The following is an 11,895-nucleotide window of genomic DNA, read 5'->3' as shown; positions in this document are numbered from 1 at the left end:
GCTTGAGGTTTTAGGACAAGAAATCATTTTCCATTATCAGTGCAATAATTCTGAACATAGATAAATCTCTCACTTTCTAATTCATCAGAACAGTCTTCCCTCTGTGTTCTCTGGTTCCACATCCACAGATTCAACCAACCACAGATTATATATGTATATATGTAGACAGGTAGACAGATAGATGTGTATATCTGCACTTATATAATAATATATAATATAAATATATGTTATATATTGATACTAACCTACTATCTTATGTCATATAATAATATAAGGTACACATATATTCATGTGATTGTGTGCATCATCTGTACTGGACACATACATTTTCTTGTCATTATTTCTTAGACAATACCATAAAACAACTACTTTAAGTACATAGTACCATGAATTACGAGTAATCTAGAGCGATTCTGAAATATACAGACGGTATGCGCAGGTGACATACATGAGCTATACCACTTTCATAAGGGACATTAGCATTCATGGAATTTGGTATCCTCACGAGTCCTGGAACACATCCACCCTACCATAACTACCGTGGGTCAAATGTACTGATGAATTAGAATGGGTGAAATCTGTAAGTATTCAGAATTTTACCACGCTGAGAATGGAGTATTGCTTCTTAGATGGATAAACTTCACTCTACTTCTAGAATTTGCTGAAGAATTATGACTGTGTAGCCAGTCTCCATGGTTAGGACTCACTGAATAAATTACCCTGACTCATTCTGTAAGTTTGGGATCTAGTCTAATTGGCCACAGCAATTGTTAACAAACTCTAAATTTAATTGTTAACAAATTCTCTAAACTAGAGAATTTGGATATAAACCATGGTTAATTACAGCACAGTATTATGAGAAGGAAAAAGAAAGACACACAGACAGACGGGGCCTATGTTTCACCTAAGAAGAGAAGGTAGGTTATTTTTGCCGTCCTAAGCCTTTACATTCACACAAGCACGACAGGTGGGTGTGAGGACTAAGTTTGTCTCTGGCATGTAAAGCCTCCTCGTAGGGTGATTAGACTCAGAGCAGATAAGGCAACTTGTCCTTTACCTGTACTCCTCATCAGCATTGCTTTTGCTCCCAAAGCTTCAGAAACTAAGCTCAGAAATGCTACCAGGGGCTCTCCAGGTTCACCCAGGTGGGTTTGTGCCCCTCTGTGAGTGCTCACAGCTCCTTGGCCTTCCTCCTCTCAGCGCTTCCTACTCTGTTTTCCCATTCCTAGAAAAGGCCAAGGGTCTTGCTTCCAGAGGCTGAGAGGGTGGAGATCACGCCAGGGTTTGTGATATTTCGTTCCCAGCTTCCTGAGGAATATGCAGCCTTACACTTCCTAGAGGATCATAAATACCTATTGAATGAAGAACTGAGCGAATTAATGAGGCAACTAGATCACGTGCTTTGCTTAGCGGTTTGTCTTCTAGCTTAACATCCTAGGAAAAAACTGATCTGTGGTCAGTTTGACGCTGATTTGATCAACATTGGCAAACGCCTACATGATCCAGGTGCCTTAGGGCTCATATGGGGATATTGTACCTTCCTCTCTTTCTGTCAACCAATAACTCAGCTAACTGAATGTAGTTTGGGCATGGAGAAATGAGTACTGGATTTTTAAATCTCAAGTTCAAATTCCAGCTCTGCCAGTCACAAAGTGGTCAGCATCATGACTCACCTCTCTGAGTCCTGAAAGTAATAAAAAATACACGCTTGAATACTTCTAATTTAACATATATATATATATATATATATTAATTGCATGCTATAGCATGCAATTAATAATATGTAACTTAATATATTTAAGCCTGATAGAGATGTTGTGAAAGTTACATAAGAAGATAAACAAAAAGCTTTGCAAAATGAGAAGTGTTATTTAAACGTGAATGGTTCCTACTAAACCTCGTCTGCACTTGACACAGCCTTGGCACAGTCCAGACACAGCCTGGTGAACTCCTGTCAACCTTGGGCAGAACCACCTCCAGCCTCAGGCTCTTTGCTCCTTTCATTCCTCAATGGCCAATGAATTTTTGTTAGCAAAATGAATCAGCTGTGGATGGCCTTCTTTTTGTCAGATGCACAATGTGACCTGTCTTGGGCAGTGGCCTCTAAGAGAATCAATTTCGTTGTAGAAGCACAGACACATCTCATCCTGGCATTGCTTCTTTGTTGGTAAAGCTGCACATAGCTTAAAGAAAATTCATGAACCATTTTCTGTTGCTCTTCAATCACCAAAGTATTGTTTTACAAAAATAATTTCATGTCCAGAAACCCTGTAAGTTCATTTTAGAGGTATTGTTAAGTGTTTGCTTTAGAAACAGAGGAAAGAGAACTGCATTCTGTCTCTCCCCCCTCCCTGTGCACACATAACCAAACCCTACAGATGTGAGATTGATTTGACATTTAGATTTTAGCATTCATGCTGACTCTAAATGTAGTCAAAAGCACCATTCTCTCTCTCAGTAAATGAATTTTCAATTTACCAATAAGAAAATCACAGTACTGGACTGTGCTAACCCCATCTCAACTTTGAATTTGTTGTATAATTAATATTAATTGAATATGCATTGATTTTGCTCTTTAGACTAATGGAGTAATTTTAAAAGAAAAGCTTGTTTCAGTAATTAAGCAGATTAAAATAGATAACATATATTTCTTGCTTAATCAGTCCAATAATTAAGTTCCACTAGTTTAAATGTTCATCTGCTCCCTATTTAATCAAAGTTAAATGCTATGTGTATCCTGAAACTAAGTAATATGTGGACAGTGTATTTAACTCAGAGAATCACATTTCAAAATCACCACAACTGTAGATGCATTATTCTTTAAGCTTTCCAGGAACAGGCGTTCTTCCAAAGTGTTCTGTACTGGAGGTCGTTCTGCAGTCTCACTAGTAAGAACATTTCTACATCTCTGAAATGGTACCAGCATATCATATTGCCAGTCTTGAATTACCATGGGCCCCAACACATAAATAACGCCCACTGCAGCCCACAGGATGGCAAAATCACCAGTGTATCACAACCGGTACAGCAGCCGGGTTAGTGCTGCTTTCATTCATAAGAATCCAAAAGGGTTTTAAAATTCATGGACTTAGGGAATGGGGACCATACCCTGGGCTTCCAGAGGCAGAGCTCTTCCGTGTGCAGGGAAATCCACTGCAGTGAAAACTTGCTCTCGTTGTCCTGTGTGACCTTGGGTAACTCATTTACCTCTTTCCCCATTTTAATTTCTCTCTCAGCAAGACAGTTGGAAACTACAGTTGTTGCTTGCTCTAAAACTACAGTTAGGTTGAAGTAGTAACCAGTCCTTAATTTCCTTGAATAAAACATATTCAAGTTGTTTAATGCAAATCACAAAATAGTAGGGGAAAGAGTTTGAAGTGACTCGTGTCCTGATTCTCTTTTCTTTGGGAAACACAAATCTTATAACACTCTAGAGAAAACAATGCAATGAATCATCAAGTGAAAGAATTGTAACTGTGAGCTCAAATAGCTTTCATCCATTTCAAATCACATTTCAAAGTCACCACTAGTATAAATGCATTAAAGACTCCAGTTCCTTACATAATTAACACAACAGCAAACATTTATTAAGTGCAAAGTGCTCAATGATGCAGAACTTCACCTGCATTGTCCCACTGCTGTCATCTAATTTCAATGTCACTTCAGTGTCACAGGTGCTGTGACCCTCCTAACTTTGCAACTAACTGAAGGACAGCTTGCCAAGATGTGATGCATCAGATAAATATTCAAAGGTGAGTAGAAAGCAAAGAGAAGGATGTGTTCAAGAAATGGTGTGAGCACAGATGGGCAAGAAAAGGAAAAAGATGTCACTTGCCAGCAGTTGGGAAGAGTGCAAGGCAACAGCAACAGAGGGTTCTGTGGTGTGCAGGTGAGAGCTGGGGCTGGGAACTGAGCACAGCCAGCCCTGGAGGACGCTGTCGCTCCAAGAAGCTCCATTAACTTGGGGGATTATTTCTGCTCTCCTCTCATGTCCAATGTGACAGTGCTACTAGAGGTTCTATTTCAGTAAATTAAAAATAAAAATACAGACTAGAAATAACTTAAAATAAAAATAACCCTGCTAACATGATGGTGTTACAGATAAGTATTTTGCTTCACAATCTCCTGCATTAAATTTAATATATTATTGCTTAGTAAAATATGGCAAGTTTTAAAATTCGTATTCATAAGTAAAATCCTAGGAAAGAAAACACAAAGATATCAAATATTTTTTAGTTCATTATGAAGTTATCTCTAAACCTAAGCAAGTAGCTTTCCCTTTCTTGAACAGTTACTCCAAATCCATTAGCCCTGGGACATCAGGTCACCATGAAACCACTTTCCAAATAATGAATGAAAGAAAGAGCTGGGTGGGGGTGGGGTATGAGGAGCAGCATTTGCTCTGTGTTTGAAGTAGCTAAATGGGTACAATTTCCTTTGGCCTTTTTTCGCCTCGGTGCTAGGGACCACAGATTGTATATTTTATCATCTGAAATTTACTTTACCCAAAGAGGAAAACAGTCCACATTAGTGAACAGCAGGGCTCATTGCTTGCTCTCATCTAAGTAGGCTTAGTAACTATGTGCGGCTGAAAAGAAAGACTGGGGAGCAGAAGGAAGAGAACACTGCGAAAGAGAAGCAAAGCCAGCAGGGCTTCGGGATGGAGAAGGATTAACAAAGTGGTCAATACAAGAGCTCCCTGGGGCTGAGCTCTGGCTGTGCCACTTACCTCCGTGACTCGGAGGAAGTCACTGATCCTTCTCCGTGCCTCAGTTTCCTCATCAGTAAAATGGAATAATAATGGTAACTGACTCTGTTTTTCTGAGTGTTAAGTAAGTAAATATAGATGAACAGTTCCTGAACATAGGTAGTTAACTGGCAAGTGTTTTGCCAATCTTTTTTTTCTTTTCTTGCTTGGATTCACACCTTGGTCATTCCAGAAGACATGCATGAAGGCAGCAGCCAGGGCTTCGCTTTCTCAGGAGAAGACTGCCTTGTCCAAAAGGCAGAGATCCAGAGAGGAGGTTGTTGTACACACGTGAGCATTTCACCTCAGATGTGTCTCTTTGACAGTGAGCTCATGTAGCCTTTTCTACACAGCTCCCCAGTATCAGGCACGTGGCTGGTCATCTGTTGCCTGTGGAGACCAGTGGTGTTTGGTTCCGTGTGGGCCCTTGAACTCGCTTGTGTATAAAAATGAATAGAGCGAATTCTATCGTTACACACTACAGCCCATGTCTTCACTTTGTCTCCTTACAACATGCATACCAGTACTGACTTCTTGTTCAGTATTTTATAATATAAACAAATTCCTCACTGTGGTTCTAGATAGGTTTCTAGTAGAAAGGAAATACAATTTACTTTTTTGTTATGAAAATCTTGTAGTAAAGTTTAGCAAATTTTGCATTTCTTGCTGAGAAAAAAACACCTTTGCTTTATCTACATTTCAAAAGCAAAAACAGTATTTACTGTTCTCTCTGGGTGCGGCAACAATAGCTACTTGGAAGGAACTTCATTTATACCTTAGGAGCTAATTCTAAGCCACATGAATTTACACTGTTCCTTACCTCAAATTTAAGATGATGTTTGGGAATCGTTCCTTTAAATTTAGATGTGAGGAGGTTATAAAAATATTAAGTCAATAAGTAGCAGTATCAGAAAATACTCCAATATATATGCACAGATATGCATGTGTATGTGTGTATATGTTTTCATAAACATGCCATCTACTGTGCATGGCTCAACTGTAAATCTTTTCTGATGCTGGTTGTGGATATTTCGGGATGGATCCCGAGGTCAAGACCCTGGTCTAGAAGGAGAATGTGGCTCTCTCCTTTCAACTAGATCCAGATATTTTCAAAAGGGAAAAACTCTTTCCCCTGGTTTCAACCAACTGGTAGGAAAGAAGCATGGAAGGACCATAAAGTTTATGTGATTCCCACAGGTGAGAGAGCTCTGAATGGACTAACACATTCTGCAAGGAACAAACCAAGTCCAAATTTGAACATACCAAAGGTCATCCAGGTCAGCCCAGAGTCATTCTCTATCAGGGGACACACAAGGTGGCAGATAGCAGAATCTGCTCAGTCCACATCATTCAGACCACACTGTGCTCTGCTCATTAGTGATGTGTGTCCCCTGTGGGGAGGTTCAGTGAACTTCTCCACCTCACTGACATGGACTGCTATTCTGTCCTATAACACCACGCTATCTTATACATAACTTGCCTTGACCCTGGAAGCATCTTCACTTGTGAGCTGCAACACAGGTAAGCAAATTTTGGTATATGTATTAGTCAGGGTTCTCAGAGAAACAGAAGTGAGTGTGTATATGTGTGTGTGTGTGTAAGGGAATTATGAAGATTCAACTCACACCTTTACGAAGGCTGACTTCAACCCAGGACAACTGATGGTGTAGGTTCCAGACCAAATTCTAGTCCACAGGCAGAAGAGAGTTGTAGTTGGTTGTTCACACTTATAATCCTACTTATTTGAGAGGAAGAGATTGGGTGGATTGCAGTTCAAGACCAGCCTCAACCAATATAAGCTGATCCTGGTGGTGAGTAGGGGAATCCCAGTCCAAGCTGGCCTAGCCATGAAAACAAGACCCCATTGGAAAGATAACTAAAGCAAAAAGTGACTCATGGTAGAACCCCTGCTTAGCAAGTATAAATAAGGTCCTGAGTTCTAACCGTAGTACCAGCACCTAAAAAAAAAAAAAAAGGAAAAAGGGAAAAGGAAGGAAACCAACAGTCCAGAGAGGAAAGTCTTTCTTTTTCAGCCTGGTATTCTATCAAGGCCTTTAATAGATGAGATTGGCCAGCCCACATTTGGGACAATCTGCTGCCCACTGAAAATACCTCAGTGGTCACACCCAGAAAATTGCTCAACCAGACATCTGGTCACCCCATGGCATAGTCAGGTTTACACATAAAATTAATCACTGAAGCATAAGCAAACAGAAATTCAGAGAGCCAGCCTCCAAACTCAAGAGGCCATGAGTTTCATGAGTAAGGGAACAAGTGTATGAGGCCCATGCTGGGTCAGGGGGACTGGCCAGTGAGAGGTATGCAGACGAACAGAGAGGCTGGGATGAACAAATCCCAGCTCTGTAACTTACTAACCTTGGACAAAATACTGAATCCCCGGCCTCCAAGCCTGCATCACAAGGATAGAATGGAAGTAAGCCAGTTGAGCGATTCACGTTTCTGAGCCTGGTAGTAAATGAAGACTGCTTTTGCTATTGTTTTTGTGCCTGTTACCCACATTTTCCTACAATAGCAATGGTAGTGATATCATCTTCATTTTGTCGACACCAAATACAATTTTAAAATGACCACAGACACCCTAAAGATGCCAACGACATTTGAGTTTTTCTAAGGCTTTAGCTAGAAGAAAGATATTTACTGGGGTTGTTTGTTTTAAGAATAAAATACCATGTGTCTGAGATGACTTTTTTCATTCTCCTCCTCCAATATGCATTGCTTGTTGGCACTTAAAACTATGGAGGTCAACTTCTTAAGCATTTCATGCCACTAATGAAATATGTACTTACTGCCTGGTTATTATTATTATTTATTATTATTATTTTATGAGTGGTTTAACACTCAACCAATGGAAGGGGAGTCAATTTACCATAAACAACAGAGCATGGGACAAGGTGTCAGAACCTGTCCTCATGTTGCCATTACTTGGTCACTCCTAGAATGTGAACATAGGTTCTGATCATTTAGAGTCTAACTCTAAATAAACAATGATTGAATAAAAACTGGAGGTATTTGTGAGGGATGTAAAGAAGACACAAAAATGTAATATAAACCTGAAACCCATGTGTAAAATGATGATCCCGTGTAATGACTGGGAAACAAACTGAAACCCTGTTAGATGACAGTCACAGACCATTTGTCTGTTTTACCTCACAATCTGGGAAGCCTGTGTGAGCCCCCCTATCACTCCCCAAGACTTAGCAGGATTTGTGATTTCTTCCCCAATAGAACACGGCAGAAGTAACACTTGCCAGTTTGGGAACCAGGTCTTAATAGACTGGCATCTTTCATTTCATGGCTTTTACAATTCTTACTCTTAAAGCACATTTTCCATTACTGTGAACAGGCAAAAGAGAGACCCGTGTGGAGAGGAAACGAGGTTCCTTCAGTCAGAATCCCATTGCCTACTTCCTTCTGGGAGAGACCATCCTGGAATAAACCATCCAGTCCCAGAGAACCAACCCAGCTGACCCTACCAGAAACAGGCATGGCTGACCAGGCTGGCCCAAGACAGGCTCATGAGCAACTTAAATGATTGCTGCCTTACAAGCCACTGAATTTTGGGGTGATTGGCTCTATAGGCACAAGGACTCAAGAGAGAGGACCCTCATTTCAAACCCGCCAATAAGATACTGGGTAATCTTGTCAAATTATTTAATTGCCTCGACTGTCAGCTAAATTTTGCAGTGAGCCTTAGACTCCCAGAGCCCACAAAAGTAACTGCCACCCATTTTCCTTCCAGATACAAACCTGCAGCTCAGTCTTCTCCATGGGTATATATGAAGTACGGACACACATAAGGAACTACGGCAACAGATTTCTTATCCGGGAAGCTTGGAGCTTTACATGTGATAAACATCTTGCTTCCTGCTTGAAATGCCCTCTGAGGAGCTTGTGGAGAGAGCACACGTGCACACTCAACTCAATTGTTCTTCAACTCGTTCTGTTGTGCACTGTGACAGATTAGCATCCGGGATACCTTCCTGCGGAGCCTTCCCCTTCCTGCAGGGGTCCATATGCGTGAAGTCTGGCTTCACACACCCGTGGTGGCTGAGCCATCTGGGGAGGCCAGCAGCCATCTCCCCAAGACTGGGTACTATCTCAGGAGTCATCAGCTTGTCCTAACGGACACCATACCCTTGATGCAGCAGGGCAGCTGTAGAAGCAGCTCACAGGTCAGGGGATGAGATTAAGAGACATCAGGACAGATGGCAGATTGCATCTTCAATACTGATGACTCAGAGATATGACTCCAAAGAGAATTATTCTGTTAATTCAGTAAACAAAGTCAATGGTCACATTCTTCTCACAGTACTGTGTCAAGAGATTTTTTCATCATCGAGGTCAAAACCCATCGTGGCATCAGGGAATTGCCTGGTCTGTGCCCTCCCTGGAAGGCTCAGCGCCTGTCCAACCACCTAGTGACGACTCTAATGTAAGGACTAAAGAGAATTACCGGATGCACCCAGGACAGTTATGTGAGCAGGAATCCTCCCAAATGGAAGGACAGTGCCCCAATTAGCTCTGCCTGACCACTAATCAGCAGTCATTGATCAGCCTCTGGATAATTCTGCCTTTTCTAGCTCACTCTGCACCTGGGGAAAAGATCAGTCTTGCTGAGTTAACACTAACCCATCACTCCGCTGTTCAAGATGTGTTCCTTCATCCCTGCTGCCCCTAGGACTCAGGCCAGCATCCTACTCCCTTGGCTGCCCACTGTCCATCTCTTCAACGTTTTTTCCTAGTTGTCCATGCCATCCACATTGGCCATAGCCAGTCAGTTATTCACCATGTCCTGCACTCATGTCTATACTTCTCATCCCCTTCCCTTGGCTTTTTAGTGTTCTGCCTGGATGGAATTTCTCCCTGTCTACCTGTCCACTTTCTGCATTATGTCATCCTTGATCCTTCCCAAGTATAAGCAGTCTGAAGCTCTGAATTCACCAAAGCGCACCCCTGCAACTGGTCTCATACAAGGCAGTTCTGCCTGGCATTTTAGGTGACAAGGGCAGTGTTTCATCCTTCCATCCAGAGCAGAGTCAGACCTAGTGCAAAATGCATTGTGTTGAACAAATGTGTCAAAGGCCAGAAGAGAGCAATTTTTCCTCTCATCACCCTGCTTGTGCAAGTGGGAGACTCAATAGTAAACAGCAGTCAGACCCAGTGAGACTTAAATTTCATATCATCTTCATAAAACCCTCTGAGGAAAAATACCTGGGTGTGGGCTTGCTCAGTCCTATAGCATCAGGGATTGAATAGCATCCTCTAAAAAATGCCAAAGTCCTACCTTCCAGGACAGCAAAGGTAGAACTAATATGATGTCATTAGGGTGGGCCCAATCCATGTGACTGTTGGTCATCCTTATAAAAGGTTACATTTGGAGGTAAAGACATCGAGAAGAATACCAGATGAAGATAAAAGCAGAGATCAGAGTGGTGCATCAGGAAGCCACTATCACCAAAATGCCAGCAAATCACCAGAATGTAGAAGAGAGGCTAGGAAAATATCCTTGCCCACAGCACTCTGATGGAACCAACTCCTTAGCACCTTGAGCACAAAGTTCTAGACTCCAAAACTATAAACTACCCTATTTATAGTACTTTGTTCTGGCAGCTTAAAGAACCTAAAATAAAGGCATGTATATTTTCCCTTTAAAAGAAACTGCCAAGCTGGTTTCCAAACCTACTTCTCAAATTGTGTCACCAGCACTGCATGAGGGTTCCAATTGCACTTTTTCTCTGTCAGCCCTTGGTACTGTCAATCTGCTTAGTGTAAACCCTTCTGGTAGGTATGTTATGGAATCTCTTTGTGTTTTGTATTTCACTTTCCCAGATAAGTCTTGACTGTGAGCTTCTTTCCGTGTGTTCGTTGTCCATCTTTATGTCGTCTTTAGGGACTATCTGGTCACACATTTCCTCTGTTTTATTTACTTGGCTCTGTATTTGTTATTTAGAAGTTATTATATGCTCTGGAAATAAGTTCTTTACCATGTGTGTGCTTTGCAAATGTTCACTCTCAGTCTGTCTTGCCGGTCTTTTCATGAGCCTGTTTTTGAACAACAAAATTTTTCAGTTTGGAAGAATTCAAGTTGATCAACATTTTTCTTCTTATTGCTCATTCTTTTCATGTAATATTGAAGAAAAGTTTATCTGACCCAAATATTTTTCTGTATTTTCATCTAAATGGTTTGTAGTTTTATCTTTTAGATTTTGTGCGATATTATACATACATACACATTTATTTTAGTCTATCTGCTGGTTTCCATTGCTTCTAACAGGAAATTGTATGTCCCCTTTATTTTTATTCCTCTGTATATAACGTATCCTTGCAATCCAGAGACAAATGACTTAAAATAATTGCAAACAATTTGATGTAGGTGTTGTAATTCATGGAATTTCTTGGATTTGCCAGTTTGGAGTTCTTGTCAAATTTGAAAAAGTTTCATTCATCATTTATTTCTTTAAATGTCTTTCTCTGCTTGTTCCCTACTTCCCTTCAGAACCCCAGACTCATGTACATGAGGCCATTCCATGCTGTCCAAATCTCACTGGGCACTGTTCATTTTCTTCATTCACTTCTCCATGTGTGTTTCATTTTGTTTAGCTTTTGTCACTGTGTCTTCAAGTCTTTCATCCTCTCTTCTGCAATATCTAATCTGTTAATCCCATCCATTATCTTAACTCTGAAGAAATGCAGTTTTCATGTCTGGAAGTTCAGATTAGACCACGTTCATGTTTTCTGTTCTTCTTCTTAGTATGTGAATTCCTCTACATGTCTCAGCCTCTGTCCTTTCATGTTACAGGGACAGCTGCCACAGAAGACAGACATGTTGTGTTCATAAGCATTTCTACTTCTTGGATAGTCTGTTTTTACTAAGCAAAAGGAGCTCAAGGGTCAATTCATGACCTAAATACATAGCCTCATTTGGAAGCTCTGGTTAAAACATGAGGAAGCAACACTTGTGAATGAAATGGCTTAGTGAAAGGGGGCAGATATTCTCAAAATATAAAATTTCTTTCACCCCAATCTCTACTCTCTGAAGCCAGTAACACGAGTTATTCACTTTATTAAGCCATCCATTCCTTGTGTATTTGCTAGTGCCATCCTAAAGACTTACATTGTAAAAATAG

The 11,895-nt window shown here is 40.8% G+C and overlaps 1 long non-coding RNA gene across 1 annotated transcript; it reads left to right on the top strand.

The window, feature by feature from the left end:
* The first annotated feature begins 314 nt into the window (after window positions 1-314).
* Window positions 315-11,131, top strand: LOC141414753 (uncharacterized). The gene is made up of 3 exons (XR_012439587.1): window positions 315-917; window positions 3,667-3,752; window positions 8,508-11,131. It is a non-coding gene; the product is annotated as an uncharacterized lncRNA (long non-coding RNA).
* Window positions 11,132-11,895: the final 764 nt, after the last annotated feature.

This window comes from Castor canadensis, chromosome 12 (genome assembly GCF_047511655.1).
Source record: "Castor canadensis chromosome 12, mCasCan1.hap1v2, whole genome shotgun sequence".
Lineage (NCBI taxonomy): Eukaryota > Metazoa > Chordata > Mammalia > Rodentia > Castoridae > Castor > Castor canadensis.
The sequence above is the reverse complement of the archived record's forward strand: the minus strand, read 5'-3'. Positions and strand labels throughout refer to the sequence as shown.